Below are 14107 nucleotides of genomic sequence, written 5' to 3' on the forward strand. Positions count from 1 at the left end.
TAAGATAAAAAATAGATGATAAAGAATTAACTTGACGGAGCTCAAACTCAAAACACACGGCAGCAACAAACAGGAAGTGACGTGATCAGATTAGCGATTAGCTCTTTAAAGTCGGCATGAAACGGAAGTAGCGATTGTCTTTTTTTCTCTACTGTGACGTCTATCCGAGTGAAACAGCATCTGAAATGAGAGGGCGGGGCTTGATTTCGTCCTTCGGGAATCGATTGGATCGTTGGAAGTTGGGGCGTTGCTAACAAAATGGAGGCAGATCTAAATGCCAGTTTGGATGCATTTTGCGTAGCGGGTACGCATTTTGACCTTAAAGTACACTGGTACGATTTGTCACTCTAAACTACGCAAAAACCCGGTGACCTGTCCATGCGCAGTAAACAAGCAACAGAAAAAGATGAGTTCAACCAGTCAGAGCGGTTTCCATGTTTTTTTATTTCTCTCCAAACTGGCTCTGTTTGTGTGTCCGTGAGTCGTGTGCTGAGATGAGGAAACACGTGTATGGTATTTCCTGGAGTCGTGAGCTCTATTTCTTCGGTGATGCATATGTGGACTTTCTGCGCAGGGGCACCCTCTAGTATCCAGTATGAATGAAACAAGACATTACATGTGTTCATAGCACTAAATAATGGCCAATCTATAAAAATAATACTTCTCTCAAAATAAATTTAAGATAGACATGTGATAATCCATGTTTTTCTACAGTGTACAACAATGTACTGGAGTTTTACTTAAAGTATACTGGAGTTTGTTTTTTTAAATGGCATTTAAAATCGCTAAAAATAACTCTGTTGTGCCAAACCATCAGAACCAAACTGAAAACTGTGTTTAAAAAACGGAGGTATTTATTGAACCTTGGGCTAACTGTATTGTTGCATTCCTACTGTTTACTCTAAAATACTGTATAACAGGAATATCACAAACTGAGTGCAGACTCTGAGTACTAACCTATGAAAAATATTTAACATGAAGTCTAGCATTTTGCACATTGTGCAATTACGATTTTGACATTAGCCATCAAGGAGCTTCAAGTAATGTAGGAATAGGCACACACATTTTTTTTCCAAGGTTGGCAGGTCTGCTAACAGCGCGCGTGAGAGAGAGAGAGACTGCCTGAATTACTGAGCGCGTCCTCCATCAGGTTGTCATATTCATTAAAAAAAATAGTTTGCGATGTCCTAAGAGTAATGTTGTGGTAATATCCCAATATCCTTTCAATTTTAAGGGTAGCGTACTCCCCTATAGCTTGCGTCAGCACTGGTCAATACATTGATTTATATAAAGTGTAGCATGAGCTTCTGCTTTTCCCCCTGTTGTTTATCCCAGCGTTTACCCCTCACGTCACTAGCTCTGCCCTTGCGCCATAGCTCGTGATGGAAGAGAAGATGAGTCGTTTTGAGGGGGAGGGGTGGTTAACGTTTTTGATTAAAGATTACGAGGGCACATGAATAAAAAAATAAAATAATGAAGTGCACGTATAAATTATTTATAATAAACCCTAGAGTATTCCATTAAAAAAATAAGAATTTTCAATTTTGATTTCATGGTGAGTTTAAAGCCCCGTTCACACCAAGCACGATAACTATAAAGATAACAATAAAGATATAGTTCTAAAAATCGTTCTCAATATTAAAGAATAGCAGGGTCCACACCACAGCTATAACTATAATGGCACAGAGAAACGATATCGTTGAAATCACTTTCAGAACAATTTTTTTTTTCCTGCTGATGAACGATAAAATCATTGACACCCAGTCAGAATCAATCCTGCTGTCACGAGTTTGAGAATTTAAAGCGGCAGACGCATGTGCGCTTAGAATAAGCAGACGATATCGTCCGCTGGTGTGGACACTAATATCGTTATCTTTACAGTTATCGTTCTTGGTGTGAACAGGGCTTTACTCAGAAGGCGGGGCTTCGTTCGATAGAGCGGCCATATTGAACGTTGCATTTTTTCCCCATTCAAAACTATACAAGTTACACATCTTGGGTATTCTATAGTCTTTGATAATTTCAGTTATTGTTCACATCTGTAGTACAAACTGCATTGGACACTTACATTACACATCAAGGATAAAGAAAAAATGCAAGGAATAGTAAAAGTGATGCACTTTTTGAAAATGAAATAATGTTGTTTAAAACAGTTGTAAAAGTGTACAAACAGATACATTTACATTTGTAAATATGCATTTGCTAAGGATTTTTACATAATTTTTTGGCATTATATCTTGCTTTTTTATGTGTGTTTAATCTGTTCTGTCCTTCAGAGCAAAGAGAGAGAAGGCATTCTTAGCCAGCAGCTAGAGGGTGCGCGACAACAGCTGGCTGATGCTCTCAGACGCCTCGCTCAGCGTGAAGAGGATGTACGCCGCTGTAATGTGGATCTTACTGAAGCTCGTTCACAGCTTGTCACTTTAGAACTAGAGCTCCAAGAGGCCCGGGAAACCTTGAGAAGCCTGGAAGAGGAGGCACAGAAGCAGATCTCCTTACAGGTCCGTATGAGAGAGGAGAACATCAGGCTGCAGAAACGTGTGGAACTCCAGCAGCAGAGGAAAGAGGAGGAGCAGAGATCTCTGTTGGATCTCCAGGGCTCAGTCAAGAACCTGAGCGCTGCAAGAGCTGACCTTGCTGCCAAACTGGCTGAAGTGGAGAGCTCCAAGAAGGATCTAGAAAAACAGCTCGCTGCAGCTCAGGAAGAGAGCTCCTCTTTTGGACGACAGCTGGAACTGGAGAGGCAGGTCCATCAGAAGGAGCTAAGCCACCTCCGAATGATCCAGCAAGAAGGAAAAACCCAAAAGGACAGAGATCTACACGACATGCTGAGATTATATCAGCGAGAGCGAGAAGAACTGGAGGCTTTCGTCAGAGACCTTAAGGTTTGAATATTAATCACAGAACTTGTCTGTACATGATTAGAGGAATAGTTTACCCAAAATTAAAATTCTTTCAATATTTACTCACCCTTATGTCCTTCCAAATCTGTAAAGTTATTTTTGTCTGTGCAGGGCTTGACATTAATGGTTGTCTGCTTGTCCAAGACAAACACAAACAAACAAACAAACACATAAATAAAATTAGGATTAAAAAAAAAAACATTTTTAAATGAGGTATAGAGGCAGCATACATCTATCATATATTCAAAAGCTGATTGAAAACAAGAAGCATGCATATGCATATTTTGATTGCAAGAAAAGGTCAAAAGAGCATCACTATGAAACTTATGTACAGCTTGTTTGGACTACTTTTTTTTTTTTGAAGCACTATGAGCTGTCGCTGTATGCCAGGAGCTGTGTAATAATTCATTCTTTTTTATGTTCCAATGGAAAAAATGTCAGCATACGAGTTTGGAACAACATAAGGATATTTTGATGAACAATTTTTTTTAATTGCTCTTATTTCCACATAAATTGCCACAAGTACATTCTCCATTTTAGGTTAACAACAGACCCAACGGGAAGGTGCTGTCTATAGCGCAGACAAAGCAATTTTTAAATGCCCTTCTTTATGCAAGGGGTTGCATTTTGTCTGGAGCTTGCTGTAGGCTTGAATATTTAAACCTGTTGTTTTGTTTGTAGCCTCTGTAGGGTAATATAAGCAGGTTTTTACCAGAGAGCAAGATTGTGCCCAAAGGGATCTTAGAAATCTACAATTATTTCTAAGAAGAAATGAAGAAAACAATGTGATAATATTGTTTCTTTGCTTGTGTAGTCGGAGGCAGTGGCCGATAGTGAACTGAGGAGAGCTCTGCAGCTGAAGCTGGACAAAATGAGGACTGAATGTGATAAACTGACGGAGCAGCTGAGCACCAGCGAGGAGAATCATGCTAAGCTCCTCCGCAAATGCCATGCCCTCAAAAAAGAGCTGGATGTGAAGGTAAAGATTAAGACAATAGACAGGAGAACACATGGCACATAGAAGCAAACACAACAAAAAAGCCATGTGTTCTCACAAGACATGACAACACAAAAACATCCAATGAGAACCCTTACGAGCTGCGTGTTCACACAAAACAAGACAAAATGAAAGTATGCAGCAACACGAGCCATGTGCTACACTGAACATGGCAACACAAGAAAACTGGCCAGGCTTTTTTTTTTTTAAAACTTTGAGGCAAAAGCACGTGTCTGTGTGAATGAGCACTGAACAGAAAAAAAAAACATGGAGCATGAATGTCCGAACCCCGACACGGAACCAAAACTAAACTAGACAATGTCATGTGATCTGAAAACCACATTCTTTACTTAAATTACTTTAAATACTAGAACCTAAAGTGTACATATCGGTACTTTTAAAAAAAGTTACTCTGCCCCAGTGACAGTTTTGTACATTATATTCTGACAGTGTATAGGCTACTCCTTTTATACATGTTTTATAAACATTCCCAGGAGACAGAAAAGTGGCTTCTGGACACATTCAGTGCAAAGAAGAGAATCTAACTAGTACAGGCAAAAGTTCACTTCAAAAATGAACAAAGTGTCATCAGTGAAAATTATATTTCATAAAAAGCATATACTTTATTCAAGCCACAAAACTTATTACTGAAACACACAATACACAATCTTCAAGTACCAATATGTAGCAATTTTGAATTGTTTTTTTTTATACAGTGGTAACTATATAACCATTAGCCTACAACAATAAAAGAGGTTAGATCAATATGGACACGTGTGTTTCTCTCACTAGTTGGGAAATGTTGTGCCTGCACACATATCTCAGTGTCTCAGATGTTGTCTTAAAGGCACAATATGTAATTTTTTGCCACTAGAGGGCGCGTATTCAAAACAAACAAAGAAACAAAGGCGTAGTTAGATGACGCTGTGACTGAGTGTGTAATCATGGGAGTCAGGAGTCCATCCTCCATGCCGTAGGGACTCAGATTGACTCAGCTTGCCAGTTCTTGTCAAAAGACTCAGCCGCCAAGCTTGAAGTACCCACATACACACACACACTACAGTACACTACAAAAAACATATGTTGCAATTAGGGCTGTGCGATTAATCGAAATCGAATCGAAATCGCGATTTGAGACGTTGCGATTTCTTAATCTCAAAGCCTGCGATGTGGACGCTATATTACTCTGTTCCAGAGCATATGCATGACTGCCAGCCTTGAGTTGCAGTCTTACTTGCCCTGGGCAAGAGTGAGCAATATCTGTCAAAAAAATCGCAATTTGATATTTTCCCCCAAATCGCACAGCCCTAGTTGCAATATAGTAAAAGCTGCATCCAAATTTGTATACTGTCAGAGTATGTACTGATTTTTCTGAAGAACTTACTACTTATAAAGTACATGTAGTGTGAATGAAATCTGGACATGCTACAAATGCCATGTTGGCATGTGACTTATGATGTCCACTATGTCACTAGCTTTCAATCCACCTATTTGTATGCACATTTTGGGATATCTCTTAAAAAACGGTGGATGGAAACACCAAGATGTGCATAAATTAAAAAAATATATTTTTTAAAAAGTCATGTGATTTTGTGCGATGGGACAGCATAACTGGACTAATAAACGGACCGATCTTGTTGCACGCCATCTAAAATGCCTGAGCCAAAGTCTGTCGTTAAAATGGTTTGGTATAATTACCTCCCAGAACTGTCATACACAACTTTGTTCCCAAACAGCAGGCATCTGTCTCTGAAAGCAAGATGACATGACCGTATTTATTGCATTTCGTCTGTGCGCTCTGAGATACATGTAATTTATTATATACAAAAAATAGACCCACAGTGGTTTCTCCTACTGCAGCAAATTACCTTTTTTAGTGGTATTTGGCACCAGTTTATCATGAAGTTACAATTTTGTTCTCTTCATCTTGCTGGATAAAAACGGTGCTTTATTCACATATTTTATGCAATATTTCAATTTTGCACACGTTAACTTTGAACATAGCTACTGTTCTCTGCCATTAATGACTCCTATGCCCTCATGCCATGTTTAAGGACAATTAATAACTTGAAAATAAAGTAAATATCTTAATGGCAATTTCTGACTGACTGGTGTTTCTCGTGTGCATTAATAAATAGTTTTACTTGGCCACTTAAAGAGCTGCAAGAAATCAACTGATCAAACCTTGTTATAGAGTTGGGGTACTTGGACTCGGGACTTGGACTCAGACTCAGATTTAGACTCAGATATTTGGACAAAGAAAATTTTTTTCGGAGTACTGACAAATCCATGTAGTGTAACAAAAGATAAAAAAAAAAGGTAACGACATAAAATTAAGATAAAAAGACAATAAACGTTCCACTCACACTCAATTACTAGAATTATTAAAAACTAGGACTCGACAAGGTGGACTCGGACCCAACACAACCTTGTTACATAGAAAAATATGTTATAGTAAAGATGAATTCTGATAGTGCCAAGTGTTCTTCCCAGATGAACAGAAGTCTTGTCTCTAAACTGTGAAGTCACTCCCAGCTTTTTGCAGGTTGTCTATACTTGTATCTCAATGCTTTTTAAGTACACTTTCTTTTCTCTCAGCTCAAGCTGTCAACATCCATGTTATATTCCAGTCTTTAACGTTCTTCTGCATCCTTCACAGCTTTTTATCTGATGCCGGCAGCCCCTTTTGATTTAAGAAAAAAAAAAGACAAAATGGCCTCCTTCCCTCATCATGCATTTGTGTCAGCAGTCTAAACCGGCATGGCAGTATTCAAACATTGTTGGCTGTGACAGATGAGCTGTCAGGGGAGCACAATCCTCCTCCACATGCTCGCTTTTTTAAAGGTGACAGACCCACCTACCGTGATCGCTCGCTCTGGAGGTGTACAACATAGCTCTAAATTAGAAATTTGTAAATCTGCTCATTTTTGCTTTGCAAAGTGATTCATCTGTGCTGCTGGGTTTTCCCACAGAGCCCAAGATCTCTGAGGTTTATAGTCCTCCAGTAGACTGTCACTGTCTTGAAAAATACAGATCAGAAGAATCTCAACCTCTGCAGAGACATGCAATTTTATGTAGCTTTTAGTTTTTTTGACTTTCATGCATAGTTTGTATAGCAAAACAGCTTTATTTCCATGTGTGTTTTCGGTGTTTTAGGCCATTACCCTGACTCCAGGACTGCAGAAGGATTCCCATCGCTGGCTTGCTGAGGTTAAGGTATATTGTTGAGCCCAGCTCTCGATAATTATTTATCTAGCTCAGTGGTCGCCAGCCCATCGATCGCGATCGACTGGTAGATCTTTATCACTGTCCCAGTAGATCCCGAAAATAACAGTAAAATAAGTACAAAAATGCATTACATTTCTGGGGTTATATTGATGTATCTTGAGAAACGTTTCGATGGCAATGGCATTTTCTTCTCCTCCGTATAAAGCGCAGCTCTGCTTTGTTTACAGCGGGAAACAAGGAAACGCTATATTGCGGTCGGTTTTCCCGCGGAATCTGATATCATGCATCTTAACACAGCTGTTGTTATTTACCGTCTCAGATAGACTGATGGAAACATCCTCCAGCTCTCAGGGACTTAATGTCATGTTTTATCAGGTTTTATTTCCAAAATGTGTGTTAACACATCTAAATGCATGTGTAGCTGGTTGTGGCTGTGTGTTTGTAGTGGTGTGTCTAATGTATTTCATGAGTATATTTAAAGACCCCATGAAATGGCTTGAGAAGCAGAGTTTTCATTTGTGTATGACACATAATTTTTTTTTATTTTACTGAACCAGGAAGGGTCATTAAAGGCCCTCCTTTTTAAATAGCCAGTTGCCTGTAGTGTACAGTACAGCACAACTGTGAACTCTGATTTGCTACTTGCTATTGCTAGTCATTCTCATTCTTGATAGCATTTTGTTGGACAAAAATTTGAAGACTGAGTACAAGTTGAATTTTTGGTTTATTTTAATACAGAGAAAGCCTGTAAATTGTACTGCTGCTAAAGGTTAATTCTACAGACATTCGAAGTACACTACTAGAATATAGGTGACTTCAAAGCTAATACACATGGATTACAAGTCACAAAACCTGATTTCATGGAGTCTTTAAAGTCATGTTAGTGGGCAGTTTGTGCTTTTTCAGAGTAGGGCTATACCAATACAATCATTTTTTAAAAGATTCTTATATTGATTTAATTCATTAATACATACAGAGTTCTGGCATGAAACTCTAGATGGCGCAGTCCGATAGGTCTAACTCAATCTGACCTAATGACATCATTATCACATTTTTTATTTAATATTAAGATTGAATTCATGTTTTTGTGCATCAGGGTTGTTATATTTCTTCCAATAGAATTATAAAATTTGATTCGTATCTTTGTAAAATTTGTAACAAATATTTAGCTTTTATTTTGTTTCGGCAATAGTATAGTTTTCATCCTTTTATAACAGAGCACATTGAATTGTTCCATCTGCCCATTATGGCACTTTATACTAGGAAAATGCAGAGCAAAAACAGGGGTTGACTTATACATGTTGATCAGACACCTTGTTGCTGTCAAATTGGGTAGCATACACTGATAGTCAGAAGTCAGATTAATTACATGATGGGACCATTGATTAAAAAATATGGAAGCTAAAGTAAAGTTCTCTTTAATTTTGTTGAATCCCTGTTTACTATTATTATTTAAAAAAAAAATTTTACTTAACAAAATTATTATTTCCCAGCTAGTTTTTATCTTTATAGTAGCTTTTGTTAACAGTAATAATAACCTTGTTGTGCTTTCATATTTCACAGCTGAATTAAATTTAAGCAGGTGATCCTAATATGCTTAAACTCTTAAACTGGCATTTGTCAGTTGCTTTATGACTAGCAGTTATTATATCAAGTCATGATGTATGTATATCAAAAGGAAGTTCCAGAGACACACTCCTATTTCAGAAGGTTTTGCTTGACGTGAGCCACTTTTCCACCATCAGGCCAAATGGTTCTAAGAATGGTTACAGTTATATTTCCACTTAAGCTTTGTTCAGTACGGCACAATTACAAACTGCTCTCGACCCGGAATTCTACTGTGCTGGTAAAATACGTGTAGTGACGTCGCCACTCAGTCAGGATTCCTCACTTGTTTGTTGTCTTGTTACTAGTTTATGTCTGTTGCTCGCCATGCGCACTATTTGAGTGAAGTAAAATATCTGATCATCCTCCATAATGCGATCACTATTTTAATCTCATACCGTATGTAAACACTTGCGTTACCAAGGCAACAGCTGATTCATTTGTATTACAAGCTCTGTTATCAACCCTGCAGGAGACTGTTATCAATCAGAATGGCTGGGCTGAATCAGAATGGAATGGAATGGAATGCAACGGGAACAGTTTGGCCCTATGGTGGAAAAGTGGCTCTTGTAATACTGTTGTATGTATTATTGTGATACAGATTTATAGTCATTGTCCCTATGTCTGTGTGTGTTCAGTCAAAGCTCCAGTGGCTGTGTGAGGAGGTGCGTGAGCGGGAGTCCAGAGAGAGGAGGTTGAGGAGGACACTGCAGCAGCACAAGGAGCAGATGAAAGCACTGATGCAAAGCAAAGACTCAGAACTGCAGAGCCTCCTGGACCGCATTACCCTGCAGGATCGGCTCCTCAAAGACATCCAATCAGAGAAGAGAGGTACTAACCAGGGATCAACGCTAAGGATTTTTTCTACTGGCCCAGTCGGGCCAGTGGTTCAAATTTTTACTTGCCCTGCCAACATTTTCACTGGCCCTGCCACAAAAAATTAAATAGTTGCTGTTATCATTGTTTTTGATCTGCTATCTTGTATTCTAATAAATAAGCTTATATGACACCAATATTTTAGATACCAATTACATTTTGTAATTCTCTATTTCAATTTCGATACCACAGCAAAAATCACTAGCCAAAAATAAACATTAATATAAAGTTTAAAAATTAAAGACAAGTGACAGCCAGTAAATAAGAACAAATGACAAGTAATAGCGCAATTAAATATAGGCCTATAGCACACAAATAGAAATTAAATGATGCTTTAGTTTTTTATGTTTGTAGATGTTCAGGTACAGAAATTGAAAAATCACATATAAAATAACATTTGCATATTCTTCACTCTGTGTTGGCATTTTAATCATGAATTGAAAAAAAAGTGCAATGTTTGGTTTATATTTAAATATAAATATATATATAATATGAAATTATATTTATACTGTATAATTTCAAAATCTGAAGCAAAAACAGAATAACCTTACTTTAGCTTTGTGAAATTATGCTACATAAAACATCTGCACGAAACAGAAACAGCAGGTGGGCTGAATGAGACACAGATTCACTCTCTTCCTCGGTTACAGCTGTAAACACAGCAGCGCTGCGCGTATTAACCATTAACACTAATTTAAATGCATCATACGGAAACAAAATGAAAAAAACGCCATTTCAACAAAAAATGTCCGGTACATCAGTGCATCTGTAACATACTCCCAGTGTATAAATTCAACATAGATTAATCATTGTTAAAGCTAAAAAAGTCACTTGCCAGGGTGGGTATTTTGACTTTGAATTTTTAAAATAACAAGTCTTAAAAACACATGCAAATGATGAGTCGTGACGACGCTGCAGTGGCCCGATCGGGCAAGTGACAAATGCGTCTACTGTCCCGAACGTCTTTCACTCTGGCCCCGGGCATTATCAAGGCAGTCCTTATTGTCGAGCCCTGCTTACTCGCCTCAGAGAAAAGTGATTACTAGATCAGATTTATAGTGGGCCTGACACTTCAGCACAGGTATTAATGTGAAGTCATATCCATTTTTTCTACTGCATATACCTTATTAAATTTGTATATATACTGGCTGACTTCTATTATAGCTTACTAGAATTTGCTAATCACAGGTACAAAACATGACCTTGTTAAAATGTTCAACAGACCAATCAGTTATTTTTTTTATGATTTATCAAACCAATTCACAAAGCACTTTTCACCGTATAAAAATGCATAATTGTAATTATAGTTTAAATACAGTTTAAAATTATAGTCAAAATACTGTTATTGTTACTACTTGAAAACTATTTTAATAATAAAAAATAATATTACTGAAAATATTAATATAAAACGATTTGATTTCTCCTTTAATTTTAAAAATGTATTTCCCTTTTTTCATGACAATGGTAACTAGTACAACGTCACCATAGTTTATTGAAGTAACAATGTCAAATTGTCAAAGCCTAGCAGAAATTATGGTTATCATGGTAACTTTTATAAAGTGAGTTTTACACACAAGTTACATCCTAACCAGACAAGATATGATGAAACAACCCAATTTCAAAGAATCTTCTTTCTTCCAAAAATGTTTAAAAACATGACACAAAAATGACATTTGTTAATAATGGTTCAGAAAAAAAAGAAAGAATTTTCCTGTGATGCTTGTATAGTCACTGCTGGACATTGTTAGTAGACACCTTTTTCTGGTGGCTTTAAGCCCAAAGTATACTGTTCCACAACAGTCCACACACTGTCCATGTGATGTAATTTTGTCATCTGAAGTGTCCTTGGGCATCCGCGCACACTGTCTGTGTGCAGCCCAGTTTTTGTGTCTGTGCATCTGGTCCGCATACGACAGCGCAGGTGCAAGGTAAATGTTGAGACAGAAAATTCAGAAAAAGAATTATACTTGGGCCTTTATCCCCAGAGCAGCTGAGAACCCTGAATTGCTCCCTCTTGAGCTGCAGTTGAAACATCAAGCTCTTCTATCTTCAATATCTTACAGAATTCTTGCTTATACTGGTCTTGCTCCACACTGGTAATAGAAACAGGATCGGAAAAGATTGCAGTCACTGACCTTATGCTAATATTTGCTGCTGCTCCAATAGATGTCTTTGACAACACTAGCCAGATCTCTCCCTTTGTTTGATTTGTTTCTGAAAAAAAAAGAAAGAAAATAAAACTGCTTAAATACCATTAAAAACCTTTACTGTTTTCAAGTGTAGTAGTAATAAAGGCAGAAGCCTTTAAATCAGGGGCCCGTTCTTCGTACATTGATAACTCAGTTAGCTGGATTTGATTGTTGACGATTTAGCATGATCTTGGATTGTTTGGTTCTTCGAAGCTCATCCCGGAGTTGCTGTCATAGCAACAGGTCCGTAAGCTTAGATCCTGATTAGCGCGATGATATCATCTTGGATGTGACATTTAATCTCGGATGTAATAAGCGACATACGCAGAACAGGCCCCAGAACTTAAATCTTCCCAACAGTTCACTTGTTTAAATGGACAGTTCACCCAAAATTCTCTCATTTAAAAAATGTTCTGCTGTCTTTGCTGCTAATATGAATCAAACAACAAAAGAAAAACAGAAAATCACTCCCTGCTTTTGGCGGAATAACTTGAGTAGCTTTAGTAAGAATACATTTCTTACTTGTATTTTACATTACATTACACTTACTGTGCTCTGATGCTGTTACTCGTAAATGCTCTGGTGAGGAGATAAATATCCAGGCATTTGTGTTTTTGTTTAGAAGAAATGTCTTTGGATTTGGATCTCCCAATTTAATAAACAATAGATCCCATAATTAATTCACTAGAATCCCTTGCTTGTTTGCCCCAAATCCTCACTGGCGCCTCTTTCCCAGATACATAGGCATTTTAAAGTGTAATTTTTACCCATTTCACTTCTAATTCCTATTATCATGTTTACTGGAATGAAAATTAAACAATGAATTTCAATATTCATTGTCTGTCAAAATTATGAAAAACACTCCCTAGGGTTTGTACAAGGTGCTTAGAGCACTTAAAGTAGTTGAATTTTAGTTTTTGAAATGTAAGTACTGGAAACCCTAGGAAACAGCCGTGTTTATGAAGAGGTACTTGAAAATTCTTGAATTATTAAAAGACAATAAATATGAAACTGACCCGACAATAGGGACTGCCCAGTGGCCTGGGGCCAATATTAAAGAAGCTCAGTACAGTTGATGGAAATGATCGGGCCAGTGCTGCGTTGTCACAAAAGTTTATCATTTGCGTGTGTTTTTGCAGAAGATGCAAACGAGGACTCAATTCAGTACTTGCTTGGTGTTTTCTGTGCACACACCCAAAGTGCACACAAAGAGAGCTGCGTCTCAGAGCAGCGCGGTGTCACTGAGCAGCATGGATGCCGGATTGAGTTATCTTTTGTGCCTTCTTGCACTTGAACAGACAAATACACACATTATTATGTCAAAATACCCATCTTGGTGAGTGCCCTCATAAACACAGTCAGTTTTAAATGAACATAAACAGTTAAGAAAGAAATCGGATGTGTGTCAGTATACAAAATCTGCGCATTAGGTCTTAAAGTGAAAGCAGCCGAATTACCCTCCAGCTGTCTATGTCAGTAATGTTAATCAAACAACAAAAGAAAAACAGAAAATCACTCACTGCTCTTGACTGAATAACTTTTGTAGCTTTAACAAGCATTAATATATATTTCATTTATACCATGAAGACTATGAAGTCCTCTGTTGTATTATTAATATATTATTATATTTATATTAAGCATATGTATTTGATAAGACTTGTTTTTCAAGGAATGTCTTGAATAACATGTGTAAGCCCACTGGCACATTTCCAGAAAGATGTACAAATACAGTATATGGCTATATATATTATCAAGATGTTATATATTATGTATATTGATTTTTTTTTTGCATATTTCTAGTAAAAACTGAAAAAGACTAAAAAATAAAAAAGTAAATTTACTTTAGAAGAAAATAATATTGATATGAAGTTTTCTCAAGTAAATTCAAGTAAATTTATCTTATATTTTTAGTTGTTTCAAATTTTTAATTGACATGCAAAAAATTTATATAATATGTAATATAATATGTCATATGTTATGTATCAATATGCAGCATGAATATTGATCAGTATCAAGTATTCTTCTTTTGAGCTCTATAGAAGCATAAGTCAGTGCTTGTACAAGTCAGTAAGGTTTGGTGACAGTGTTTGTAAATGATTCATTTGATGATTCTTTTCAATATCAATACTCGTTGATGTTTTCTTCCAGGTCTTCTTGAAATGGGCCGCAAGAAGGAAGATGAGATGAGAAATCTTCAGGTTAGTGTGAAGGAGTTTGTGTAAATATCTCACTGCTGGATGCACACGCGCACACACACACACACACACACACACACACACACACACACACACACACACACACACACACAC

At 37.3% G+C, this 14107-nt stretch overlaps 1 pseudogene; it reads left to right on the forward strand.

Annotated features, from left to right (window-relative positions):
- LOC107657221 (centrosomal protein of 128 kDa-like) overlaps positions 1-14107 on the forward strand; it is a 55115-nt pseudogene that overhangs the window by 27316 nt on the left and 13692 nt on the right.

The sequence above is a fragment of the Sinocyclocheilus anshuiensis genome, unplaced genomic scaffold, assembly GCF_001515605.1.
Source record: "Sinocyclocheilus anshuiensis isolate Anshui unplaced genomic scaffold, SAMN03320099.WGS_v1.1 scaffold2089, whole genome shotgun sequence".
Taxonomy (NCBI): domain Eukaryota; kingdom Metazoa; phylum Chordata; class Actinopteri; order Cypriniformes; family Cyprinidae; genus Sinocyclocheilus; species Sinocyclocheilus anshuiensis.